The sequence below is a fragment of the Choloepus didactylus genome, chromosome 25 (assembly GCF_015220235.1).
Source record: "Choloepus didactylus isolate mChoDid1 chromosome 25, mChoDid1.pri, whole genome shotgun sequence".
NCBI lineage: Eukaryota > Metazoa > Chordata > Mammalia > Pilosa > Megalonychidae > Choloepus > Choloepus didactylus.
The window spans coordinates 6,278,363-6,297,987 of record NC_051331.1 but is presented as its reverse complement, the minus strand read 5'-3'; the positions used below and the strand labels follow the sequence as shown (position 1 = coordinate 6,297,987).

Genomic DNA, 19,625 nt, shown 5'->3' with positions numbered 1-19,625 from the left:
AAATAAAATAAAATGCCATGGGTATGATATAAAGGCAAAATTAAAGGAAAATCGTTGGTGACAAACGATGCTGTATTTTGTGTCCAGAAAAGACAAAATCCATAGCAGCAGAAAGATCGGTGGTTGCCTGGGGCTGGGAACGGCGATGGAATGCAAAAGAGGAAGCTTTTTGCAATGATGGAAACCTTCTAAAAATGGACAGTGGGGATATCTACACAATTTTGTAAATTTACTGAAAAGCACCGAAACTGGAATGGGTGACTTTTGCAGTATGTAAATTATAACTTGATGAAACCATCTAACAAAAAATATACCCCTTACGTTCATCATGTAAATACTTGGCACAACCACCCTAGGGGACGTGAGGAAGTAGGCTGCACCAACTGAATACACCAAGATCCAAGGGAAGGACAACCAGAAGCCACTCTGTCCCGCAGGAGAGGGAATGTGAGAAGTGGCACATTCGGAGTCTAGCAAAGCCGTGCAGAGGATGCCTCGTTGTTTCTGTAAAATGGAGCAAGGCTCGAGGCATTTCAAACTGGGTTTGCCCCTGGGTGAGGGTGCAGACGGTGCCAAGTCGGTGCAGGGGCACGACAGCTGGCACTGGGCAGGGTGCTTTCCCACACACAGGAAGTCAAAGAGCGTCCCTGGTCTGGGCTGGGATCCCCTGGTGGGGGCCACGGAGGCTGTCGGGTGACACCAGCGGGCAGGCTGCGAGCGGAGACCGCCCTGTCACACGCCCCACACGGCCTGGCTCCAGTGCCACCGGTCTGCTGGTCACCAGCCCACGCTGAGGCAGTGGTGCCACTGTGAGCAGGGCAGGGCGCCAAAGGATCCACGTGGACAGGCCGAGAGGGGTGGGGTGAGGGGCTCGGCCACGTGATGAGGCTGCGTGTCATTGTCGAGAGCCAGGCTGTGCCAAATGGGTGAGGGATGGCAGACTGCACGGCTACGTGCTTAAGCTTCTCTGGCTGCTGCCAGGGCTAGAGTGGGAGCCGCGGCCGGGCAGGAGGCGCCTGCGGGGTTCCGGGGAGCGACGACGGGGACTGGGGCAGGGTGGCAGGAGCACAGAGCACAGGGACAGACCCTGCACAGAGCTGAGAGCGGTTGAAGTTTAGCAGGTGGACAGCCGCGACCCAGGGACAGACCGGAGGGAGCGGGCGAAGGTGGAGACGGACCACCAGGGGATCCACAGGAGCCCCAGGGAGCGGCAGTCAGACCCCCATGCCCCAAGGGCCTGGGGTCACGCACGTTCCTGAGAGTGACGAGGAGCCTGACACTCATTCCCATTTAGCAGACAAGGAGACTGAGGCCCTGCAGCCCGGCCAAGACTGCGGCTGGGGGAACTGGGGACGCAGGTGCCCACTGCCTCACGGGCACCATGGGGCAGGGGGAGCCATGAAAACACATCGTGGAGGTGAGAGGGCTTGGGGGCTGGGAAGAAGGGGGAGTAAAGGGGCGCGAGCTGCCTGCAGTCTGGGGACAGCTTCACCACTGCCCTCCAGGGGTGTCCCAGTGTCCCCAGCCCCCCTGCTGTGGGTGTCACAGTCTGTTGTGTGGGGGACCCCACTCTGTTTAGCCGTGCACCAGCTCCCGGACACCCCGGGCCCGTCCAGCTCGGGCCACTGGGAAGAGAGCTGCCCCAAACATCCCTGCATGCATCCTGCTGGGGACACGTGGCCTCGTTTCTCTGGCTGCCGCACAGGGTGGCCTGAAACAGGCAAAACTAGTCTAAGGTGATCGAAATCAGAACAGCGGCTCCCTCAGGGGGAAATGACTGTGAAGGGACAGGAGAGAACTTTCTGGAATGATGATTGTCTACCTTGCTCTGATGGTGACAAGAACTCATTTTTAAAAAACAACAGCAGCAAGATGTATACTTAGGGTTTGTGTGATTTACCAGGCCTAAGTTAAAATCATAATTGAAAGGTCACGTGTACCAATAAATTTGGGAGGAGGCGCACGTGGAGATTCCAACACAAAAATTAAAAGTGAATACGCCGTTAAATTTGCCCACGGAATCATGATGATCTTGTTGGTTTCCCAATAATAAGAGTAGCTCACATCTAAACAACTCGAAAGCCTATCACAGGGAGAGTCAGATTCGCTGCACGCTCTCCAGCATCTTAGAATTTTGCATCATGCACATAGATCACTGGATCCAAAACATTACTTTAAAAAGGAAAAGTAAAAAAAAAAAAGATGATAAAATAAAAAAAGCATGGCTGACGGTTATGGAGCGCTCCCCAGGTGCCAGGCCTGGGGGCGGAGAACTTTCTGTGGATTAACCCATGTAGCCTTGGCAAGAATCCGGCTCCAGGTCACAGGTGCGTCCGAGGCCGGGGCCCGACCCCCTGGCCACGAGGTGGGCTGCCGGGGAGCCACGGCCACGGCCCAGCCCGACAAGGCGTCACAGGGCCGGTGTCTGCCCAGGCTGTCCCGTGACGGCTGTGGGCGCGTCTGAGGTGCCAGGCACTGTGGGGAAGAGGGTGACAGCCACAGACGCCACCAAGGTCCAGCAAAGACAACAGACAATCGGGACCTCAGAGGACCACGAGGGCGCGGGGGGTGGCCAAGAAGAGCCGGAGGGCGCTGGGGACAGGCGGACGGGAAGGCGCCTGGGAGGGGGAGCAGAGGGGACAGCCAGGCAGAGGGAGCTGAGCCCGCGGGGGACAGGCTCAAGGAGGGGAGGGGGAGCCTCAGGGGCCAGGCCATGGGTGCCAGCAACCCTGGGTGCAGAGGGTTACAGGGCGGCCCCCTCAAACCTCCAAGGTGCTGGGTGGGGCGGGGTGCGTGCCGGGCCCCAAGGCCCACCCGGAGGGGCCCTGGCAGGGCAGCGGGCACTCTGGGGTTGCCCAGACCACAGACTGTCCACTTCTCTGGAAGCCACGGTCGGGCCTGACTCGTCTGCTTCCGAAGCCACTGCCACCCCGCAGGTCACACAGTCCGCGGTGGGGCTCAGCGCCGCCCGCCCGTCACCTCCCTCCACACGGCGGCCAGGTGGGCCCTGGGGCCAGTCCCAGCACAGCCCCCTCGGCTGGGGGATCTTGGCCGGCCTCCCTGCCTCTCGGGTGTGTTCGCAGGGCACCCCGACGGGGTGAGGAAGGGGCCTGGATGGCGGAGGGGCTGCTAACACCTGGTCCCGTCCCAAGCCCCTCTCTGTGCCCTCCACTCCCCCCCTGCACCAGCACGCTCTTGCCTGCTCCCCTCCCCACCATCTTTGCCCCTTCTGCCCCCCATGTCCTGTCCTCCAGGGTGTCTCCAGAAACAAGGCCCAGCCCCCCCCTCCCTCACCCCCCCAGGGCACATGACTGGTCCCCTCCTCCCCCGTCCCACCCTGCACCCTGCGTCCCTGAGTCCTTCCCCCTTCGGGCCTCCACACCTTCACTGCCAGGAGCTCCTGCCCCACGGGCCCGTCCTGCGGCCGGCACCCTCCTCCCAAGCGCAGGCCTGGGGGGCGGCAGGTGCTCAGCAAGCGGCTGGCGGGGAGCCGGGCAGCTGGGGGTCAGGGCCAGCTCTGCCACCTCTGCCCCGTGGGCCACGAGGACACTGCCCACCCACCCCGACGGGGGGCCCGGCCGGCTGGGTGACCCCAGGAGAGCTGCGCTACCCGCTGGGAGGCCGGGAGGGCACTGAAGGCAGCACAGAGGCTCCTGATTTGCCGTCACTGGAACAGAGGACAGGGCCCCACCAAGAGCCCTTGGCCTCCCAGGCCCCAGGAGGGTGGGGACGCCCTTCCCAGGAGAGGACAGACAGACAGATAAGGGAAGCAGGATGAGTCAGGAGACACGCCCAGCCAAGGGGAGCGGCTGGCAGGTGGGCCCAGGGCCCTGTGGGGGGCTCCCTCCGTCCTCCCCAGGTGCTCCAGGCTCATCTCCAGGCTGGAATGGGCAGGAGGGGGCCCCACCAGGACGCACTCAGCCCTGGTGCAGCTCCAGCCACGGCACTCTCACCCCTTCCTGGGCAACAGCGTAGCAAGTCCCCAAGCAACCCCCAAAGGGGGTGACGCCAGGACATGGACACACACACCCATATCACAGATGGGTCAAGCAGGCTTAGAGGGTCAAGGCCTGCCCAGGCCACCTGGCAGGAAGGGACGGAGCTGGGATGAGGACATGGGTGGGCCTGCGAGGCAGATCCCCGTCACCACCGTGAGCCCCTGGCAGGGGCCACCCCACGGGCAGGCAGGGTGGGTACACCTAACGCAGGCCGGAGACCCAGGGTGTCTCCCGCCTCTCCCCACACCCCCGCAAGCCCTGCTGGACACACCTGCAAACCGAGCCGGAACTGCCTGCTTTCCCCCATGACCAAGGCCACCAGGCAGGGCAGTGCCTGGGTCCCACTGCCACCGCCATCGCTTGCCTGGACCCGCACGGTCACCGCCTCCCAGGCTCCTGCCCCACAGCAGCCAGGGTGCCCCTGGGAGCCCCCGAGCTAGGGCACCTCCCTCCCCTGCTCAGAACCCTCCATGGCTCCCACCTCATCTGGAGCAGAAGCCCACGACCTGCCCCGTGCCCTCTCCCACTCTCCCCCACCCCTGCTCCCCAAACCCCAGCAAAGTCCCACCTCAGGGCCTCTGCACGGCTGCTCCCTTGGGTGGGAACCCACTCCTGCAGCAGCTGCATGGCCGGCTGCTTCCTCCCTACCCCCCACCATGAAGCAGCTCCCCCTCTCGCCAAGACCCAGCCCAGGCAGCCTCTTCCCGACGGGCAGCATCCAGCCGACAGACCTGCTCTCGCCGCTACGGCTGTGCCCTGCCCCCACCCCCACCTCCCATCAGGGGGCAGCCGGGGAGGACAGTGCCCCGTGGGATGTCACCTTTGCCCTCGTGACACCGCCCTACAGGTTCCTCCCTGTGCAGGAATCCCAGGGCCTCCACAGCGAGCCCCACCCTTGGCATTCAAGCCCCAGTGTCACCGGCTCCACGGTCTCGTCAGACAGCCCGGCCAGGCCGGGAGCCAAGGAGGACACGGCCTGTGGTGAGCACTGCCCACGACTCTTGGGCCCTCTGGACCCCATTTCCTTCCAGGGTTAATCTCGGCTGCCCTGGGCCACTGTTCTGTGCCTCACTTTCCTCATTTGTTAAATGGGGACAATGCCACCTGCCTCAGAGCAGTTGGAAAACATTGCACAATTTTTCCCTGGTGCCCGAAATCGTGCATTCGCCTCACAGGAACCAAAGCAAAACTCAATGAAACGTGAGTCAGGTCCTGTCCCTGTGTCCCTCTTCTGCTTGTCACCTCCTGCCCTCACCCCTCCCCCTCCTCGCTCCCCTCCAGCCGCACTTGTGGTCCAGGAACAGCACGGAAGCCAAACCCGTCCCCGCTCAGAGCCTTTGCAGGTGCCGTTCCCCTGCCTGGAATGACCGTCTCCAAGCCCACTCGGCCCAAGCATCACCGGCTCGGAGAGACCTCACTGGCTGCACTTGGATTTCTCCACCCAGCACTGCCCGCTAGCCGGGAACTGACTGGCTCATTTGCCTCTCTACCTGTCACCCCAGACTAGGGGGCCAGGGGTGATCTGAATCTTGTCCTGGGAGGGGACCCCAGCAGACAGAACCATGCCCAGCTCCACACTGGAACGCCATCTGTATTTGCAAAGACGGCCAGTCCCCGCGGCCATACTTTCCAGACGGAAATCTGTCCGTGACCTAAATGTCCATCGGCAACGAGTGGGCTCAATAAAAGCTGGCGCTAGCCTGGGCAGCAATTCAAGCCGGGCTGCCAATAGCCAAGGGCCAGGCGCAGAATGGACCGTCGCCTTCAGTTTGGGGATGTTTCATACGTGTACACGCCCCCGGCCCCTGTATGGAAAATAAGCTCAAGGATAGACACCCCAAGCCCTGGAGGGAGGTTGTCCAGGGGGTGGAACTGGGAAAGGGGTCAATATCACTTTCGGTTTTACAGTCTTCCATGTGATTTGTATTTCAGGCTGTTGTAACAGGCAAATATTTATCCTGTGATTTTTTTTTTTTTTTTTTGGGCAACTTCCCAGTTGTACCAGAAAGTCCCAAAGCAAATGGGTCAGCTGAGCAGTGTTTTCGAGAGTGAATGGGAAACCGCTTGCATTCTGGGACCTTCCAGGGGTCCCCCTGGAACCCTCCTCACCGCCGGCCGTTTTGCCTACCTGCTCTACCCCGCAGTGCCTGCTGGCAAGGCCTCTCTCTGCTCAGAGCTTCGGTTTTCTCATCTGTGAATGGGGCATGGTGAGGGCGGGAGGAGAAGCGCCTGGGATGTAGTGGGCGCTCACTGAGTGTCAGCCACGTCACAGCTTCTCTGTGCCCCGTGGACGGTGGACGGCCACCCAGGCATCCCCAGCTCCTGGTATGACTGGTGCCCAGAGCTGATGAGTCAGGGACTGCCACCACCCTGAGGAGGTCGGTAAATGTGCACGACATGGGAAGGAAAGGCAAGGGGGCCGTCCCTTCCCCCAGCATTCTAGAACCATCTGGTCACCAGGCGACAAGCGCCTTCCAGCATAAGGCCTTCCTTCAGAGGCAGAAGAGAGGACGGTGGCTTCCGGGGACAAACATGCCGTCCGCCTCCTTCCCAGAGCCTCTCCCAGCGGGATGGGTGCCACTCCACAGTCCACAGTGTCCCACGAGGCAGGACACCCCCCCAAGGCCATCCTCACCCTCTCTCCTCTCCTCACTCCCTCCAGCCCATCTCCCTCAGCAAATCCTCCAACATGATTCAGAGTCCACCCCTTCTCCCTGCTCCACCCCAGCCCTCTCAGCTCAGGTGTCCTTGGTGATGGCGACCACCTCCCGCATGTTCTCCACCCAGCGCCCACCGGGAAGGTCTCTGTAAAATGCAAGCCGGATCATCCTGCGCTCCTGCTTCAACCCGCCCAAGGCTTCCAGCACACGCGGAACCCAAGTCCGTCTCCCGGCGGCCCGCAAGGCCCTTCCCCTCCACGCCCCCCCTGCACACTCATGCCCCCTCCACCCTGGCCCCCTCCCTGCACCGCAAACCAGCCGGCACACTCCCACCTCAGGGCCTCCGTACTGGCAGTTCCCCGTCCCAGGCTGCTCTTCCAGGCGTCCACGCGGTGCCCACAGGCTCGATGGTGCCACATGGGAGACCCTCCGGGCCTGCTGCCTGCAGAGCACCCCCCACCCTGCCAGGCCAGCTCTGTCCCTGCCACCAGCGTGGTCATTTTCCTCACCCTGGTATCTGCACTCTCGTCTCTTAGGAGCTCCTGGGCCCTAGGCACAGCGCCTGGCACACAGTAGGTGCTCAATAAATGCTTTCTGCGGTGTGAATGGCGAGAACAGCTTGCAGGGGCATGCTGAGCTCTGGGCGTGCGGGTCCTTGTTTCCACTCTCCCGCCCCGCTTGTCAGGTGGGGAAACTGAGGCTAGAGAGGCCAAGTCCCCCGACCAAGGCTCACGGAGCCTCCTGGCCATGCTGGCCTGGGGAACGCAGGCGCCAACCCAAGCAGCCTCGTTCCGGTCCCTGCCTACCAGGCACCACCCCGGTCACCAGGCCGCCCGGCCAGGACAAAGATAGGAAGGAACCCCTTCCCGGCTTTGGCCTTTGAAAACTGGCGCCAGGCCTCTGCAGGCAGGAAGCCTGTCCCAGCTCCCTCCTGGGGACAGCTCAGTGAGCCAAAGGCTTGGCCGCAGCCTGCCCACACGACCTGGTCAAGGGCTGTCACGTCCCTAGACCTCAGGGTCTCCAGCTGCCAAGTGGGGGTGACGTCTATGCCCACCCTCCTGGGCTGTCACCGGGACTGGAGGAATCGGTGAAGCACAGCCCGCGGGACGAGCTTCCTGCTGCGGTCGGAGCAGGGCCCCTGTGCCACAGGACAGGGCATGGGGGGCAGACGTGAACCCCTGCACCAGCCCGGTAGGCACAGACCCCTTTCCCTCGGCACTGCAGAGAATGCCCCGGCAAAGCCTTTCCAGGCAGAGCTGGCAAAGTCACTCCCCACTAACACAGCAACCTCCTTCCGGGGCCCAGCCCTGGGAGCAGCAGGTGCACAAGCCCCCCCACCCCCCAAAACTACCAGGAGGGTGGAAACTTGGCACACCCTCTAACATCACGGAGGAGGAGTGGCTGGGCAAAGGGGAGTACTACACAGCTGGGTCGTGGAATACAATGCAGCCATGAAAAGGCCCAGGGGAGAGAAATATAGGTCAATCCAACCACCGCAGATGGAGATTTCAACCCCCACTTTCAATACTAAAGAGAGCAACTTAACAAAAGATCAACAAGGAAAGCAAAAACTTAATCATCACCATAAACCACCGGGACCTAACACCTTTATAGAGCACTCCACCCAACAGCAGCAGAATACACATTCTTATCAAGGACACACGAAACATTCTTCAAGACTGAGCATGTCAGGGCATAAAACATGACTCGAGAAAGATTGAAATCATAAAAGTTTGTCCTCTGACCACAGTGGAATGAAATTAGAAATCAGTAACAGAAGGAAAACTGGAAAAATATTTGCAAATCATATATCTCTTAAGAGACTAGAATAGGGAATATATAAATATGTATATTGGTGTGTTGTATACACATAAGAATGTAAATACAAAAATATGAAAACAATTCCTACAACTCAATAATAAAAAAGACAGATAATCCAAAGTACCCAAATTTTAACATGGGCAAAGGATGAGAATGGCCAGTTGTCCAAAGAAGATACACCAATGACAGAAAAGCATATAAAAAGTTGCTCAACATCATTAGCCTCTAGGGAAATGCAAATCAAAACCACGAGATACCATTTCACACCCACTAGGAAGCTAAAATTTTAAAAGGACAGATAAGTGTTGGCAAGAATGAAAATAAATTGGAACCCTCAAACACTGCCGGTGGGAAAGTAAAATAGTACAGCCACTTGGAAAATAGTCTGGTAGTTTCTTAAAAGGTTAAACAAAAGAGTGAACAAATGACCCAGCAAATGATTCCACTCCTAGGCATATACTCAAGAGGACTGAAAAAGTATATTCAGTGTCTATAAAAAATGACCTCAAAATATATAAAGTAAGAATTGATTTAACTTAAAAAGAAAACTTACATCCAAACAAAAACTTGTACACAAATTGTTATAGCAACATCACTCACAGTAGCCAAAAATTGGAAACAACTCAAATGTCCCTTGGCAGATGAATGGGTGAACAAAATGCGGTATATCAAGGCAACAGAATAGTATTCAGCCATAAAAAAGGAATGAAGCACCGACCTGCACTACCACATGGGTGAGCCTTGAAAGCATGGCACTAAGTAAAAGAAGTCCGACACAAAAGGCCACAAATGGTACGATTCCATTTACATAAAATATCTGGAACAGGTAAATTCAGAGAAACAGAAACAGTGGTGGCCAGGGGCTGAGAGAGGAGAGTGACACCTGCTAAGGGGTCCAGGCCTGCCTCGTTTCATTGTGCTCCACAGATACTGCACTTTTCTACGGCTTGACGGTTTGCAGCAAGCCTGCGTCGTCGAATAAGTCTACGCTTGATCTGAGCCAAGAGGCCGAGCAGCGATGAGTCGAGCAAGTCTGCCGGTGTCATTTTTCCAACAGCATGTGCTCATTTTGTGTCTCTGTGTCACATTTTAATTAAGGTCTGTACATTGTTTTTGAGACATAATGTTATTGCACACTTAACGGACTCCAGGATAGTGTAAGGATAACTTTTATAAGCACTGAGAAGCCAAAAAACCTGTGTGACTCGCTTTATTGCAGTCGTCTGGGACCAAGCCCACACTTAGCTCTGCGAAGTGGCAACTGGGCTGGTTGGCACCGGCTGGGTTGCGCCCCAAGGTCAGAGCCTGGCTTGGAGCAGAGCTCACCAAGACGCCTACCAGGGAGCTCACCTGGAGAGAGAGGTGGGTTTCTGGAACGCCCACTGCATGCCAGGCTCCGTGCGAGGGGCCGGGGCACCCCCAGGGGTGAGGCCCAGCACCAGGGCGCTCATTTCCTTGTGGGGAAGACAGACGATAAGCCAGGGAAACAGGCAGGACAGTGACAGGCAGGGACAAGCGCTTCCGGGAAAAAGTAAGCAGGGCAGGGGGTCCGAGTGACCGGGTAGGGGTGGCAGCATTCTTGAGGAGGGGACACTTGAGCAGCGGCCTGGGCGGAGATGACGAAACGAGGGTAAGGGTGCTCCAGACACAGGTGAGAGCCAGCGCAGAGGCCCTGCGGTGGGGCCCTGCCCGCCAGGCTAGAGGGAGAGCGTGGAGCCCGGGGCGGCCGGAGCACAGCACGCGCAAGAGGAAGCAAAGGAGACGGGGCAGGGAGGGGACAGTGGTCAGTGGGTGGACAGACAGTGCAGGGCCTGGGGGCCCAGGGAGGACTTTAGCTTTCCCCCTGAGGGAGCTGGGAGCCATGGAAGATTCTGAGCAGAGAAGAGACGTCTTCTTAAAGGGCTCCCTCCAGCCACGCGGGGAGAAGACACTGGAGGAAAGTGGAGGCAAGGACGGAAGGGGCAAGACCAAGGAGGACATGACTGCTGGGTCCTGGTGACCCACCCAGGTGGCTGGAATGACACACGGATACGAAAACTAATGGCGAAGCTCTCTGTGGTCTGCTGTTTTTTTTGTAGCAATCAACAAGCTGATTCTAAAGTTGATATGTAAAGGCAGAGGGACCTAGACTGGCCAAACAATTCTGAAAAAGAAAATCAAAGTTCGAGGACTCACAAGACCCAATTTCAAGACTTATTAGAAAGCTACTGCAACAAAGGTGGTTGTGGTTTTCACAAAAGGGCAGATCTGGAAACCCACGGAAGTGAAAACGAGTGTCCAGAAGAATCCCACACAATTATGGCTAACTGATACCTGACGAAGATACAAGGGCTATTCAGCGGAGAGAGGATGGCCTTTTCAATAAACGGTACTGGAAAAATTTGATACCCATTTCAAAAAGAAAAAGAAACCTCAACCTATACTTCACATCTTCTACAAAAATTAGCTGAAAAGGGGGATCATATTTATGATCCACACAAAAACCTGCACTTCAACATTTGTGTCTGCATTATTCCTCGTGGCCCGTAACGGGGGACAATCCACCATCCTTCGGGGGGCACAGTGGCCCATCCTTCTCATGGGAACACTCCTCGGAGGGAAAAAGGACAAACTATTGCAACGTGACAACTTGGAAGACTGAGATGTGTTCTGCTGAGTGAGACAAGCCGGACTCAAAGGATTCCATCTGCAAGAGCTCCTGGAAAAGGCGAGATTGTAAGGTTGGAGAAGAGATCAGCGGTTGCCAGGGGATGGGGTCCAGGGGTGGGGCCCAGGATCCGTGGGGACGATGACAGTGGAAGTGTTCTGCGCCCTGGCGGTGGCAGTGGTGGCAGTTACCCAACTCTGCATTTGTCAAAACTCACAGAACCGTCCGCTAATGAGGGTGCGTTTTCCTGTACATAAATGCTACCTCGAGAATTAAAAAAACCTCACGAGCAAGCTCTCTGTGGGCCGATACACAGAGATCGCCAGGAAATGCTGTGAAGTGCCAATCTCACCACCCCAAGCAAGGTGCAAAGCTGTGTGCGTGCAGGGCCACGGAGGTGCAATAAGAATGTGCCGGAATTTTGCTTCGATTTGCCCAGGGAAACTGGGAGAGCACACCAGAAACTATGAACGGTGGTGAGCTACTGGGGCGGGGGGCATGTGGCCCTAGACGCTCACAGGCAGGAAGCCAGGCTGCCCCCTCCACAGCTTTCACACTTTTTGAATTTGAAGCCATGTGGACATACGACCTGTTTGCACAACTCCATTTAAAAGCACCCTCCATGCCTCCAAAGGACGAAGTAGGAAAAGGAGAGGAACTTTCCAGTGGAGACACCCAGCAGTGACCGTAACCGGGAGAGCAGGGTCAACATCACTGCTGACAAGTCTCCTTGACGTCACACGTCCCCCCCACCCCACCCCACCCCAGGGGCTTCTTCCCTGAAACCCACAAGCCCAGGTCTCGTCTTGAAAAAAAGTGCCACACAAAACCAAATTGCAGGACATTCTGCAAAATGCCCGACCGCTTCTCTTTAAACGTGTCACGGTCACGAAACCCCAGGAAAGACCAAGGGCAGTGTCACGGGCTGGAAGGGACTGAGGAGACAGGAGGGCTAACGGCGGTGTGGGATCCCAGAGGGGGGCCCGGCCAGAAAAATGGCATTTGAGGAAAAACTGAGGCGCTCTGAATGAAGCCCGGCTTTCATTAATAACAACACGCCAAGGCCAGTCTCTTGACTGTGACCCACGCCCCACGGTAAGGTAAGATGCTAACATCAGGAAAGCTGGGAGAGGGGCAGACGGCGCTCCCCACACAGTGTCGGAGACTTTTCGGTAAATCTCGAATTCTTCCAAACTGAAAAGTTTGCTGAAAACAAAACCCCCTTGAGACAGTAAATCTAGCAGAGGCTTGGAGAGAGGTCACGGTGGCGAGACTTTGGGCTGCTGGGCCAAAGTGTTTGTTGATGGACTTATAGTGGGAAGACAGGGTAGTCACACCTAGAAATATAGCAAACTAGTCTGCCAAGAGCCACAGGCTGCAAGAAGTGGTGTTCACGCAAAGGGCAACAGGAATACCCACTTACAAGTAAATAGTCATAAGATAATTCATGACATTAAAAAAAAAAAGGAACAGTTGAACAGTACAAGCCAGAAGGTTGCTTTTCCACCCAGGGCTGGGAGCTCAGCTTCTGGGGTTACCAGCCCACCTGGGGAAAGCGGCTAGCCCCGAATTCCTGGGCTCCCCGTGTCCGGACTGGCCACTCGGCAGGGTCAGCCGGGTGGACGTGGCCGGAGCCCGGCCAGACGCGGGGAACCCAGTGGGGCAGGAGGAGAAGCTAGGGCCGCCCAAGCCAAGGCAGACTCCCTGGGGCTGAGCCAGTGGCTCCCAGCCCTGGACCCCAACTGCGGGACCCTCCCGCCACCAGCCTCGGCCCACCAGGTGTAGAGGGACACCTGCGGGCCACCTGCCTGTCTATCAGCACAGAAGAGAGGCCCGTGGCCCGGGCTCCTCCAGGGCGTCACACCCAGGGCACGGCCAGGTACACGGGCACAGTCCCAGCTGGGGTGACGCCTGGCTGCCCAGGACTCTTATCTCTGGGAAAATGTGTCATGGGGCAGCATCTGCAGGGCACTTCCTCCTGCGTCTGGGCGTGGGGGTGGCCCTGGGGCCTGGAACTTGATTCTATCTCCCAGGGACGCCAACGGGCTGCCAGGTTCTGCCCTGGCCGAGCGGGCACTTGGGGCACCCATGGGCAGCTGCCTCCCAGCCCCCGGTGCCCTGCAGTGACGATGGGGGCACTTGGGCCCAGCGGAGCCCACCACAGCCAGGGCCACCAGGCACCCAGGCAGGAAGCCAGAGGCAGAGGGAGGGAGCCAGCCGGGGGGCCCTCACCTGCCACAGCCCGGGGAGGGGTCCCGGTGGCCGGGAGGGGCAGCCCAGGGGGACACGGCCTGACCCTGTCGTTCTTAGCTGCACACACAAATTCCACACACACACCCACACAAGGAGGCGCTTTCTGCTTCTCTCCCCAACTGGTACTCCCTGCACCCCCAAACTGAGGCCCGGGCCTATCCTCAGGCCCATTCTCAACGAACGTCTACGTGATGGGATTAAGTCACAAGTGCACAAGGTCTCCTATGGATGCAGGACAGCAAGAAGCAGACGGACAAAATTCCCTGAAGGAGCTGACACTGGGGGGACGGGGATGGGGTACAGGGGTGGGGTGGAGGCAGAGCAAACGAGCATATGCAAAATGATGTCAGCTGCTAACAAGAGCCCTAGAGAAGGTGCCTTGGGCAGGGAGACCAAATGGGAAGTGAGCAGGGACCCTGACGGAGGAGGGGGCGAGCCGAGAAGAAGGGAGCAAAGGCCCTGGGGGCCGTGGGAAGATGGGGAGCCGGGGAAGCAGGAGAAGAAGAGGAGGGCGGGGAGAGGACCGAGCAGAGAGCGCAGGGCCTAGTGAGCCGTGGGGAGGACTTGGGCTTCTGCTCTGGGTGAGGCGGGAGCCATGGAGGGTTCTAGGCAGAGGAGGGATGGACCCTGCCTCAGGTGTTCACAGGTGACCTCTGGCCACTGTGGGTGGAACATGCTTATGGAGGGGATGGGGACACAGCAGACGACCTTCTGACCAGCTCCAACGCCACCCGTCCCACCCTAGCAAGGCCCTCATGTCCTCACCACCTCCACTCTCCACAGGTCACACATGTCTGGCTTCAAATCCTAGGACTGTGCAACTGGAAAGAGCTTCAATGCCCAGCATCAAGAGGCGAGTAAATAAATGAGGGCTCTGCGGAATGGAATACTATGCAGCCATGAAAAGGGAAGGGGGCCCCGTGGATCCTGAGACGCAAGCCATGAGCTGGGGCCCAGGCCAGGTGCGATGAGCACAAGGGCGCAGTTTCTGTTCTGGCCAGACCCTGTCCACACTTCTCACCCCATCAGGAGAGCCAGCCGCCTCCTCCAGGAAGTGCTCCCTGACCACAGTCCTGTCCCAAGGCTCCCTGTGGGGCCTCGGCTCCGTCACTTCTCCTGGAACGGGCCTGCTGCAAAGACCACAACCTCCTGGGCCGCCACACCCCACTTCCAAGCCAGCTTCTTCCCACAAATGCTTGTTGAACGAATACACAGGGGAGTACGGGGGCTCGGGGACCCCCTCCTGCCTGACCCACCCACCTCTGCCCCTCCTCCTCTCTGCCAGGGGCCACCCTGAGATGAGGGATGGACAGCGTCACCAGGGAGCCTGCTTCACGCCAGGGCGTCTACACGCTGGGGGCTGCCTTCAGTGAGGGAGGGGACGAGAGCCACCATCACGGACACTGCACAGGCAGGGAGGAGGACCCTGAGCAGGGGAGGGTGTGGCACCCAGCATTCCCACAGACACCTGTTCCAGAAACGTCTGAAGCCACTGTGAGGTACAAACAGCGCTGGGGGAGTGAAAACCAGACCCTGTGAACACAGGCCGGGGCGAGGGCGGGACCCTGGGTACAGGCCAGCGGGTCCAGGGAGAAGCCACCTGTGAGGGCCAAGGCTGTGGGGACAAGCCTGGCCACTTGAAACCCCTTGCACAAGCCACTTGGCCTCTGTGCCTCGGTTTCCCCACAAGTCAACGGGGATCAAGCCCCTGCCTCAAAGTGGGTGCGGCGCCTGGTGCAGATCCGGGCCCGTGGAGGGGTGTCGTCTCCCATCGGGACGGGCTCCACTCCTCAGCCTCCCGGGGCCGTCAGGATGCTCCAAGAAGTCGCCAACACACCAGTGCGGAAAGAGCCCCCAATGTGCCAGGGAGTCGGAAAAGAAGTTGTCGAATGTTATAAACAAGGGCATCCTGGTTTTGGAAAGAAGACGCTCTGAAAAAGAACCAACCCATGACAGTACTGTGGATTTCCCATAGGTCTCGGCGCCTAAATGTAGAACAGAAAGGCCATGCGAGGGCTCTGGCAGGATGTGCTCCAAACTGACAACGGTGTCCACACAGAGGTGGGTGCAAGCAACAGAATGGACAGTGTGGTCTATCCTCCTCCTAGCTGTGATGGTTTCCCTTTTTACGAGAGCACCGTCTTCAAGGTCTGCTCATGCTGCTGAAATTCAGGGAAAGCGGGCATCTGGTGGGCAGCACCATGACCCCCACATCCCCACCACTTCTTGCCTCTGTCTCCGTCTCCTTTCCCTGTCCACGGCGGGCACCCCAACAGGAGGGTATACGGGGCCTCTGTGCCCGCCGTTCCCTCTTATTGGATGCTCCTCCCACAGCTCTCTGCGGAGCCAGCCCCTTGGCAGGGCACCCACCCACCCGCCCCCTCTGCAGCAGCCCCTCTCCAGCCCCTCTCTCACCCCCCCCCACCTACCCATTTTCACTGCACTTCTCGCTCTTCAGAAACGTCCTTGCTCATTTGGCTGTCCACCTGACCTCTGTCCATCATGGTCCCTGTGGCTCCCCAGCCCCTGACAAGCAGCAGAAGCTCCTCAGACCGTGCCAGTTGGACATGTGGCCAACGACCTCGTCCGCCTTTCCTCCCACACCCCCCGCTGTCTCGGGACCTCTGGCTCTGGAGGAGATGAACCTGGGCTCAAGCCCCAGCTCCTGGGCATGCCCCTCTCTGGCCTTGGTTTCCCCACCTGCATAGCAGGGAAATGGTCAGATTTTACACAGAACTCTCCAGGGCACGGCACACAGTAATTTCCACACAGACATCGGCTCTTATTATGTCAGGAAGATCCAGCAGCAGATGAAACTGAAACGACTGTCCGACAACCTGCGCACGCTGAGGGCAACTCCCAGTGTGGGGGGGCGGACAGAAGCTACCTGAAAATCCCCGCCCCCCAGCTTCTGGACCTAGCTGCCAATATCAACAGGAACCCAGAATGCACACGCAGGAGCAGGAAGTCTTCTCTCTCAAGTGCCATCTTGCTTTTATTCACATTGTAGCTGACGCACCAGAAATCTCTCATTATCAGGCTGCATTTTTCCAGTGCTCTAACACCATAAGGGCTTAATTACAGCATGTAGTTGGCAACCACAGGAAATTAAGGGTTAGCTGAAGCTCCCGTTTTTGGTTGTCTTTTTCTTTTCCCCCAGCAGTTGAGGGGCCCGTAATTTCATCATTTTCATTCAAATCAGGCAAAAGCTTGGCAGAAGCGGCCCAGAGCCAGATGGGAATGCCAGGGGACACACTGGGTTCTGCTTGGTGGCTGGCCCCTTCCTCCCGGGGGACCCTGGAAAGGGCGAAATCGAGCCAGAACTGCCCACAGGGCCACCCCCGCTCTCCCCCAGGACTGCCTGAGCTTATTACAGGAGACTGACCCCTCATTTCTGTCAGGAGGGCCATCAGACCTGGACAAACGATTCCAGGAAAGCAATGTGCAGCCCAGAGCTAGCCCTGGAGAAAGCTGTCTTCGTGGCTATAAAGAGAATCCCCAAACGAGCAAAAACCAACCAGAGAGTCAACTGGAAAAAAGCCCCAGGAGAGGGAAGGGGGGTGCACAACTTTCCATGCTTTCTTCTGCGCGGTTATAACTTGTTTCCAACAGAACGGGACCACGCGGCCCGGGCAACTTGGTACGGAGAATGTCTTACCCAGCTTCCTGGCCATCTGAGGCGCTTCTAGATCATTCTGAGTAGCTGCTTCAGAGTCGGTTGTCCAGATATGCTGTTTGTCTAACCAGCTCCCTCTTGTTGGACATTTTTGCTCCCCATTTCCCACCACCACACACAAGACGGGTGTACAGAACTCCCACAGCCAAGTAACTGTTTGCAGCCTCAGCTTCTGCGTGGAATCAAATGGGATAACCTCCGCCAGCCTCTCCGGACCCAGGGAAGAGGGTCTGCGTGTGTCCTGACCCCAGCAGCGTCCCTGGAGCTAGAAGGACGCCTGCCCCAAGAGGCGCCGCAACTCGTGTTTGCGCTAAAACGACACTTTACGATGACCAAAATAATAAGGAAGTCCCTTCCTTTAAGGAACGAGAAATCAACAACTGATTGTCCGAGTCCTGACCCAGGGCTAACGGGGGACCCTAACTACAAGATCGCAAAAGACCCAGGCCCAATGTCTCACCCAGATTAGCTTGTTGGATCCTCAGCCCATTCCCAGGAAGGTAGGGGCCATCTGAGCCCCATTTTCCAGATAAGGAAACTGAGGCCCAGGGACGGCAGCACCAGGACGGCCACATTCGAGGATGCCGGTGGGCTCTGCCCCTTCCAGCTGGCTCTGGGGGCACACGCCACCCAGGCAGGGCCTTGTTCCAAGATGCACTTCAGATCTGCCCCAAAGAAGGGGCGACGGAGACGGCAGCCATCGTTTCCAAGTGGGTTCAAACAACTACGAGCTGTCAAAGGGACAAAGCAGCCAAGGGGCACACCACGTGCTCCTCAGCCCGGCAGGGCAGCGAGCCAACTGTCATCCCATGTGCATTTGCCCGGTGCCTCCCCGGTGCCAGGCAGTGGCCCTGCAGCAGAGGACAGATCACCAAAGATCGAGGGGAACACAGACGGGGAAAGGAGAGTCTCACAGGCAGCTGCTTCTTGTTTCAAAGAATGCACCCTAGATGCACTGGGGGTCTGTTCCCAGAGGAAAAAGAGTGCAACTTGGAAAGCAAAGACGTTCACATTATTCTCAACAGGGAGACAACCCTCAGCTTGCACAGGCCCAGAGAGATCGCTGAACAGTGCCAGGGGCAGCTTTCCCCTCTGCTCAGAGCCCACCCCGGCCCCAGCCTGCCACCTCCCTGATCTTGTCTCACTCCACCCACAGCTATGCCTCAGGGCCTTTGCACGGCCAGTCCCAGGGCCTGAGATGTGCATTCTGCAGCTCCCCATGGGCTTCTCCCTCACCTGCTCCAAGCACCCAAAGGGGGCCCGCCCTGACCCCGTATTTAAAGCTGCAATGGTCCCTCCCACCAGCTCTCCTCTTTATCCGGGACGTTTTCCCTGCTGGACACCGTACCAAGAACTATAACGTAATCTCATTTACTCTTCATTCCACCCTAAGAGAGAAGTGTTGTTCTAACTCCTGTTTCAGAGACCAGGAAACTGAGGCCGGGCGGGACTGACCCCTCACCCCAGGTCACCCAATGGGTATGGCATGAGGGGCACCTGGGGATCTTACCTGCCCTGAGAGGTGAAACCCACCCCACCTGGAAACGGGAATAGGGCCGTGGATGGATGTTGTCAGCCCCATTTCCCAGCTGAGCAAAATCAGGCTCAGGGCCGAGGACTCCCAGGCTTGAGCCCCAGCTCCCTCCTGCTCTTCTCGGCTCCCTCATGCTCTTCCGGGAGGAAAGAAATTCCCAAACCCCTCCCTCTTGCTCCTCCCCCACCTCCTGGGGCTAAATGGCAAGGGTCACCTTGGAAGGAGGTGCACCCTCCCTTCGCCCTCAGGCCACAGGTCTAATTGCCCTGGCAGGAGGGGCAGGCCAAGGGGCTTCAACTGAAAGGCCTTCCAGGGCCAGGAGGTGGCCTGGGTGTGTGAGAGGGAGAGGCGGGGACTGCGGCAACTTGATTGCCACTCCCAGTCTCCGTCTGAGATTCAGGCAGTGCGGGGCCCAGCAAGGACTGATGACAATGATTCCAACAGCCACAAGCACAGGGCCCTGCCTCACCCCGCCTCGGGTGGCCCCTGGAGACAGTCCAATTAGCTCCCCCATTTTACAGAAAAGGAGCCCGAGGCCCAGGAGGCCAAGTCACGCGGCCAACTATGGCGGCGCCTTGAAGGCAGAGCCCGCGTGCTTAGCACCACAAACTCTGAACATATTGCTTCCTTAGCACTGCAGGGATCCAGATTTTGATGGGAAATCTAACCGTTAAATGTTGGCAGCTAATTGGAAATGTTGTAAACACCAGGCGGGGGAAACCAAAGCCCCAGCAGGCAGGCAGGCCTTAGCTCCCGGGCCCAATCTGCAACGTCTGGTGCAGGGCTGGGCCGACTGGGCCGCTTCTGCCAGGACCACATTCTTAGAAAATCCACAAGTGGGAGCTGGTGACATGGAGCAGAACAGACAAGCCCGGGTTCCCTGGGGCTGGACCCAGACCCCAACACACGCTCGCTCGTCTGCTCCTTGAAACCAGCCAAATGTCCGCTGTGCATGTCCACAATGTGTGTGTTTGCAGGGGGGTAGGGACAGGCTCTGAGCCTGCAGCACGATTTGGCCCAATTCACAGGAAGCAAG

General features: G+C 58.1%; 1 protein-coding gene across 7 annotated transcripts in view; it reads right to left on the bottom strand.

Annotated features, from left to right (window-relative positions):
• DNM2 (dynamin 2) overlaps positions 1-19,625 on the bottom strand; it is an 80,354-nt gene that overhangs the window by 58,426 nt on the left and 2,303 nt on the right. The window lies entirely within an intron of this gene.